At 39.3% G+C, this 6,627-nt stretch overlaps 1 pseudogene; it reads right to left on the bottom strand.

The window, feature by feature from the left end:
- On the bottom strand, positions 3,548 to 4,025 carry LOC102169627 (annotated as a pseudogene).

Genomic DNA, 6,627 nt, shown 5'->3' with positions numbered 1-6,627 from the left:
TGGACTCAAGATTGCCGGGAGAAATATCAATAACGTCAGATATGCAGATGACACCACCCTTATGGCAGAAAGTGAAGAAGAACTCAAAAGCCTCTTGATGAAAGTGAAAGTGGAGAGTGAAAAAGTTGGCTTAAAGCTCAACATTCAGAAAACAAAGATCATGGCATCCGGTCCCATCACTTCATGGGAAAGAGATGGGGAAACAGTGGAAACAGTGTCAGACTTTATTTTTTGGGGCTCCCAAATCACTGCAGATGGTGACTGCAGCTATGAAATTAAAAGAAACCTACTCCTTGGAAGAAAAGTTATGACCAACCTAGAAAGCATATTCAAAAGCAGAGACATTACTTTGCCAACTAAGGTGCGTCTAGTCAAGGCCATGGTTTTTCCAGTGGTCATGTATGGATGTGAGAATTGGACTGTGAAGAAGACTGAGCATCGAAGAATTGATCCTTTTGAACTGTGGTGTTGGAGAAGACTCTTGAGAGTCCCTTGGACTGTAGGGAGATCCAACCAGTCCATTCTGAAGGAGATCAGTCCTGGGTGTTCAATGGAAGGACTGATGCTAAAGCTGAAACTCCAATACTTTGGCCACCTCATGCGAAGAGTTGACTCATTGGAAAAGACTCTGATGCTGGGAGGGATTGGGGGCAGGAAGAGAAGGGGACGACAGAGGATGAGATGGCTGGATGGCATCACTGACTCGATGGACGTGAGTCTGAGTGAACTCCAGGAGTTGGTGATGGACAGGGAGGTCTGGCATGCTGCGATTCATGGGGTCGCAAAGAGTCGGACACGACTGAGTGACTGAACTGAACTGAGTGAAAAGTCTGCAAGTCAGCGAGAAGGCCCTCACTAAAGACCAAATCTTCAAATCTGCCAACACCCTATTCTTGGACTTCACAGGCTTCATAAATATGAGAAACAAATGTTCTTTAAGTCATCTTGTCTATGATATTTTGTTATAGCTACGTGAAACAACTAAGGTCAAGAAAAGGGAGGAAGTGCTGATATACACTGTTGTTGTTCAGTCGTTAAGTTGTGTCCAATTCTTTGAGTCTCCATGGACTGCAGCATGCCAGGCTCCTCTGTCCTCCTTTCTCTCCTGGAGTTTGCTCAAATTCATGTCCATTAAGTTGGTGATGCTATCTAACCATCTCATTCTCTGACGTGCCCTTTTCCTTTTGCCTTCAATCTTCCAACATCAGAGTCTTTTCCAATGAGGTGGCTCTTCTCATCAGGTGAGCAAAGTATTGGAACTTCAGCTTCAGCATCAGTCCTTCCAATGAACATTTAGGGTTAATTCCCTTTAGAATTGACTGGTTTGAGCTTCTTGCTGTCCAAGTGACTCTCAAGTCTTCTCTAGCACCACAACTTGAAAGCATCAGTTCTTTGCACTCAGCCTTCTTTATGGTCTAACTCATAATCTGTACATGACTACTGAAAAAATGATAGCTTTGACTATATGGACCTTTGTCAGCAAAGTGATGTCTCTGCTTTTTAATATGCTGTCTAGGACTGTCATAGCTATCCTTCCAAGGAGCAGTGTTAGTTGCTCAGTTGTGTCTGACTCTTTGCGACCCTATGGAATGTAGCCTGTCAGGCTCCTCTGTCCCTGGAATTCTCCAGGCAAGAACACTGGAGTGGCTTGCTGTTCCCTTCTCCAGAAGATCTTCCTGACCCAGGTATAGAACCTGGGTCTCCTGCATGGCAAGCAGACTCTTTACTGTCTGAGCCATCAGGGAAACCCAAGAGTCTTAATTTCATGGCTGCAGGTACCATGTGCAGCTATTTTGGAGTCTAAAAAAATAAAGTCTGTCACAGTTTCCATTTTTTCCCATCTATTTACCATAAAATCATGGGACAGGATGCCATGATCTTAGTTTTTTGAATGCTGAATTTCAAGCCAGCTTTTTCACTCTCCTCTTTCACCCTAATCAAGAGGCTCTTTAGTTCCTCCTCGCTTTCTGCCATTAGGATGGTGGTCATCTTCTTATGTGAGGTTACTGATATTTCTCCTGGCAATCTTGATTCCAGCTTGTGATTCATTTAGCTCAGCATTTCATATGATGCACCCTGAATATAAGTTAAATAACCAGGGTAACAATACAGCCTTGTACTCCTTTCCCAATTTTTAACCAGTCAGTTGGTCCATGTCCAGTTCTACGTGTTGATTCTTGGCTCACATGTAAGTTTCTCAGGAGACTAGTCAGGTTGTCTGGTATTCCCATCTCTTTAAGAATTTTCTAGTTTGTTGTGATTCACACAGTCAAAGGATTTAGCATAGTAAATGAAGCAGAACGTTTTTCTGGAACTCCTTTGCTTACTGCATGATCCAGTCAGTGTTGGCAATTTGATCTCTGGTTTCTCTGAGTTTTCTAAACCCAGTTTGTACATCTGGAAATTCTTGGTTCGCATATTGCCGAAGCCTGGCTTAAAGGATTTTGAGCATAACCTTGCTAGCAGATACATGCTACAGATGGAAAAACCTTGAAAACATTTTGAAGCCAGACACAAAGCCCAAAAGAAAACAAAAAACAAACAAAAAACAAAAAAAGGAAAAGGGAGGAAGAGAAAAGAAAAACAGAACAAAGAGGGAACAAACCCATTCGAATCACCTCAAATCAGCTAATAGAGATTTAATTGGCTTTGCCAGTCTGCTTCATTTCTGCCATAGGAGAAGGCTTAGAATATTTGTCTGAGCAGAGTACTGTTTGCACCTGCAGCAAACACTATGTGTCTGCCTCTCATAGGCTGGGCCAGTGGAATCTGCTTAAGACATGAACCAGAAAAAAATTTCAGTAAACATAGGCTGAAACTGGTGTGGTAATACCTGAATGTTGGAGCATTGCTTTAAAAAAAAGATCCAACAGGCTGTCTCTATTAATTTTTTTTTCTTTTTGGCAAGAAGGAGTCCAAGGAATTAGGCTTAATCAAATACACAGTTGGCTCTTGGACAATGTGAGGGTAGGGGTGTGGACCCTCTGCTCAGTCAAAAACATAAGTTATAGTGAGCCCTTCGTGGTTCTTTTGTATATATGCTTCCTCCATATATGTGATTACATATCTACAAATTCAATCAACTACAAAATGTGTAGAACTGTAGTATTTACTGTTGAAAAAATCCATATATAAGTGGACCTGCACAGTTTAAACCCTTGTTGTTCAAGAGTCAACTGTACTAGCTTCTCAGCTATAAAAACACTTGCAGCAAAAACCAATTTTCTTTAAGTGTGGTTGGTAGCATTTCCTAATTATTGGAATTCCTTGTCCTGTGAATAAATAATAGCAAGTGTCATGAGGCCACTTGAATTAAAAAAAAATTATTTCTTTTGTTGTGGTAACATATAGCAAGAAATTTATATTTTAGCCATTTTACATGTTCTAATCAGTGGCATTAAATTCATTCACATTGTTGTGTATGAGGCTCCTTTTTGAAATGTATCATTTACTTGGTCATTTTTTCCTTCAAAATATAAAAGTGACACTCAAAAATCTCTGCACATCCAGTTGAGTGAGGTCAGTATTCTTACTCATTTAAGAGAACTCAGACATCAATAAGATAATGCTGAATTACCTCATCTACTACTTCTTAGGTAGGTAAAGTCCAGATTAGCAAATTCTGGATGAAAAAAAGATTTCAGGTTCCAAGGATCTGTCATAACCAACATCAATGGAAAATTCTTTCTTCGAGATTGCCTTGATTCCAGTATACTTTGGCCTCTCCGTGTCATACTTGTTAAATTCTTTTACTAAATCTGGGCAAATATAACTATACTGCTTTACTTTCATAGCTGTTTCCAGGGATTGCCCTAGAGGAATTCCTGCTTCTTGGCCTCTTAGCAATTTCTGAATGAAATACAGTACAGCTTACCTTGTGATTGGAATTTGCTTACTTCAGCTGCCAGTCACATGTCCTGTAGCCATAGAAAGGACAGGAGTGACTCCATCTTAATACCAGCCACTGTCAGTTTTCCTCCTTGTTTTGATGCTCAGGATGTTGTTAATGCAAGCATAGACTGCATGGCTCTATATGAGCCGTGAAGTACTCAAACAGTATTTCAGTAGTATATTTTATTTTCAGGAGCATTAAATGGAGGTTTAATCAGAAGAAAGTAATGACCTTCAAGTTGTACTTTAAGTATGAGAAAATATTTTGTCCATAAACCTTTCCATTAGGTAACACTCTTAAACTATACCACGGTGGACAGGCCACTTTATGAAGCATGTGGCTTTTTCTTTTACTTCACTTTTTTCATCTCTAATTTTGTTTATTTAGGCTCTTTTTTTTTTTCTTAGTAAGTCTGGCTGAAAGCTTATCAATGTTGTTTATCATTTTCATAAAACCAGTTCTTCGTTTCATTTTATCTTTTTTATTGTGTGTTTTTTGGGAGCTTTATTTTATTTATTTCTGCTCTGGACTATATTGTTTCCTTCCTTCTGTTAAGTTTGGGCCTTTTCTAAATCTGTCAGATGGAAAGTTAGGTTGTTTATTTTAGATTTTTCTTGTTTCTTGTGGCAGGCCTATATTGCTATTAACTTTCTTCTTAGAACTGCTTTTGCTATATCTTACAGATTTTGAAAAGTTTAACTGCTGTTTTCATTCATCTCAAGGTATTTTTTGACTTCCTCTTTCATTTCTTTGTTGATTCATTTTATTAGTAACATGTTGTTTAATCTCTACATGTTTGTGTTTTTTTCTTCCATTTTTCTTCCTGTAATTGATTTCTAATTTCATACTGTTGTGGTTGGAAGTGATATTTAATATAATTTCCATTTTTTAAACTTCCTGAGACTTGTTTTGTGTTCACCATGTTATCTATCCTGGAGAAAATTCCAAGTACACTTGAAAAAAGTGTGTATTCTGGGTTTTTGTTTGTTTGATGGCATGTTTTACATGCGTGCTCAGTTACTTTAGTCATGTCTGACTCTCCGTGACCCTATGGACTGTAGCCCTCCAGGCTCCTCTGTCCATGGGATTCTCCAGGCAAGAATACTAGAGTGGGTTGCCATGCTCTCCTCCTGGGGATCTTCCCCACCCAGGGATCAAACCCACATCTCTTATGTTTCCTGCACTGGCAGGCAGGTTCTTGACCACTAGCAACACTTGGGAAGCTCCAGGTATCTATTAAGTCTATGTGGTGTAATGTAGAATTTAAGGCCACTACTTCCTTATTAATATTCTGTTTAGATGGCCTGTCCATTGGTCTAAGTGGTATATTCAAGTATCCTACTATTATTATATTACTATAAATTTCTTCCTTTATGTCTGGTAACATTTGCTTTACATATTTAGATGCTCTGATTATTAAAGGGGTTAGACCTGGTAGACAGAGTACCTAAAGAACTATGGACGGAAATTTGTAATATTGTATGGGAGGCAGTGACCAAAACTATCCTAAAGAAAAAGAAATGCAAGAAGGCAAAGTGGTTGTCTGAGGAGGCTTTACAAATAGCTGAAAAAATAAAGAGAAGCAAAAGATGTGGGAAGAAGGGAAAGATACACCCAACTGAATGCAGAGTTCCAGAAAAAAGCAAGGAGAGGTGAGAAGGCCTTCTTAAATGAACAATGCAAAGAAATAGAGGAAAGCAATAAAATGGGAAAGACTAGAGATCTCTTTAAGAAAATTGGAGATATCAAGGGAAATTTTCATGTAAGGATGGGCACCATAAAAGACAGAAACCACAAGGACCTAACAGAAGCAGAAGAGATTAGGAAGAGGTGGCAAGAATACACAGAAGAACTATACAAAAAGGGTCTTGATGACCTGGATAACCATGATGGTGTGGTCACTCATCTAGAGCCAGATATCCTAGAGTGGGAAATCAAGTGGGCCTTAGGAAGCATCACTGTGAACAAAGCTAGTGGAAGTGATTAAATTCCAGCTGAGCTATTTCAAATCCTAAAAGATGATGCTGTTAAAGTGCTGCCCTCAATATACCAGCAAATTTGGAAAACTCAGCAGTGGCCACAGGACTGACAAAGGTCAGTTTTCATTCCAATCTCAAAGAAGGACAATGCCATATAATGTTCAAACTGCTGTACAGTTGCATTCATTTCACATGCTAGCCAAGGTTATGTTCAAAATCCTTCAATTTAGGCTTCAGTAGTACATGAACTGAGAACTTCTAGATATGCAAACTGGGTTTAGAAAAGGCAGAGGAACCAGAGATCAAATGCCAACATTTTTTGGATCATGGAGAAAACAAAGGAGTTCCAGAAAAACATCTACTTCTACTTCATTGACTATGCTAAAGCCTTTGACTGTGTGGATCACAGAAAACTGTGGAAAATTCTGAAAGAGATGGGAATACCAGACCACCTGACCTGCCTCTTCAGAAACCTATATGCAGGTCAGGAAGCAATAGTTAGAACTGGACATGGAACAACAGACTGGTTCCAAATAGGAAAAGCAGTACGTCAAGGCTGTCTATTGTCACCCTGCTTATTTAACTTATGTTCAGAGTACGTCATGTGAAATACTAGGCTCGGTGAATCACAAGCTGGAATCAAGATTGCCAGAAGAAATATCCATAACCTCAGATATGCAGATGATACCACTCTAATAGTGGAAGGTGAAGAAGGACTAAGGATCTTCTTGATGAGGGTAAAAGAGGAGAGTGAAA

This window comes from Capra hircus, chromosome 1, assembly GCF_001704415.2.
Source record: "Capra hircus breed San Clemente chromosome 1, ASM170441v1, whole genome shotgun sequence".
Classification (NCBI taxonomy): domain Eukaryota; kingdom Metazoa; phylum Chordata; class Mammalia; order Artiodactyla; family Bovidae; genus Capra; species Capra hircus.
This window is presented reverse-complemented; position numbering and strand designations above follow the sequence as displayed.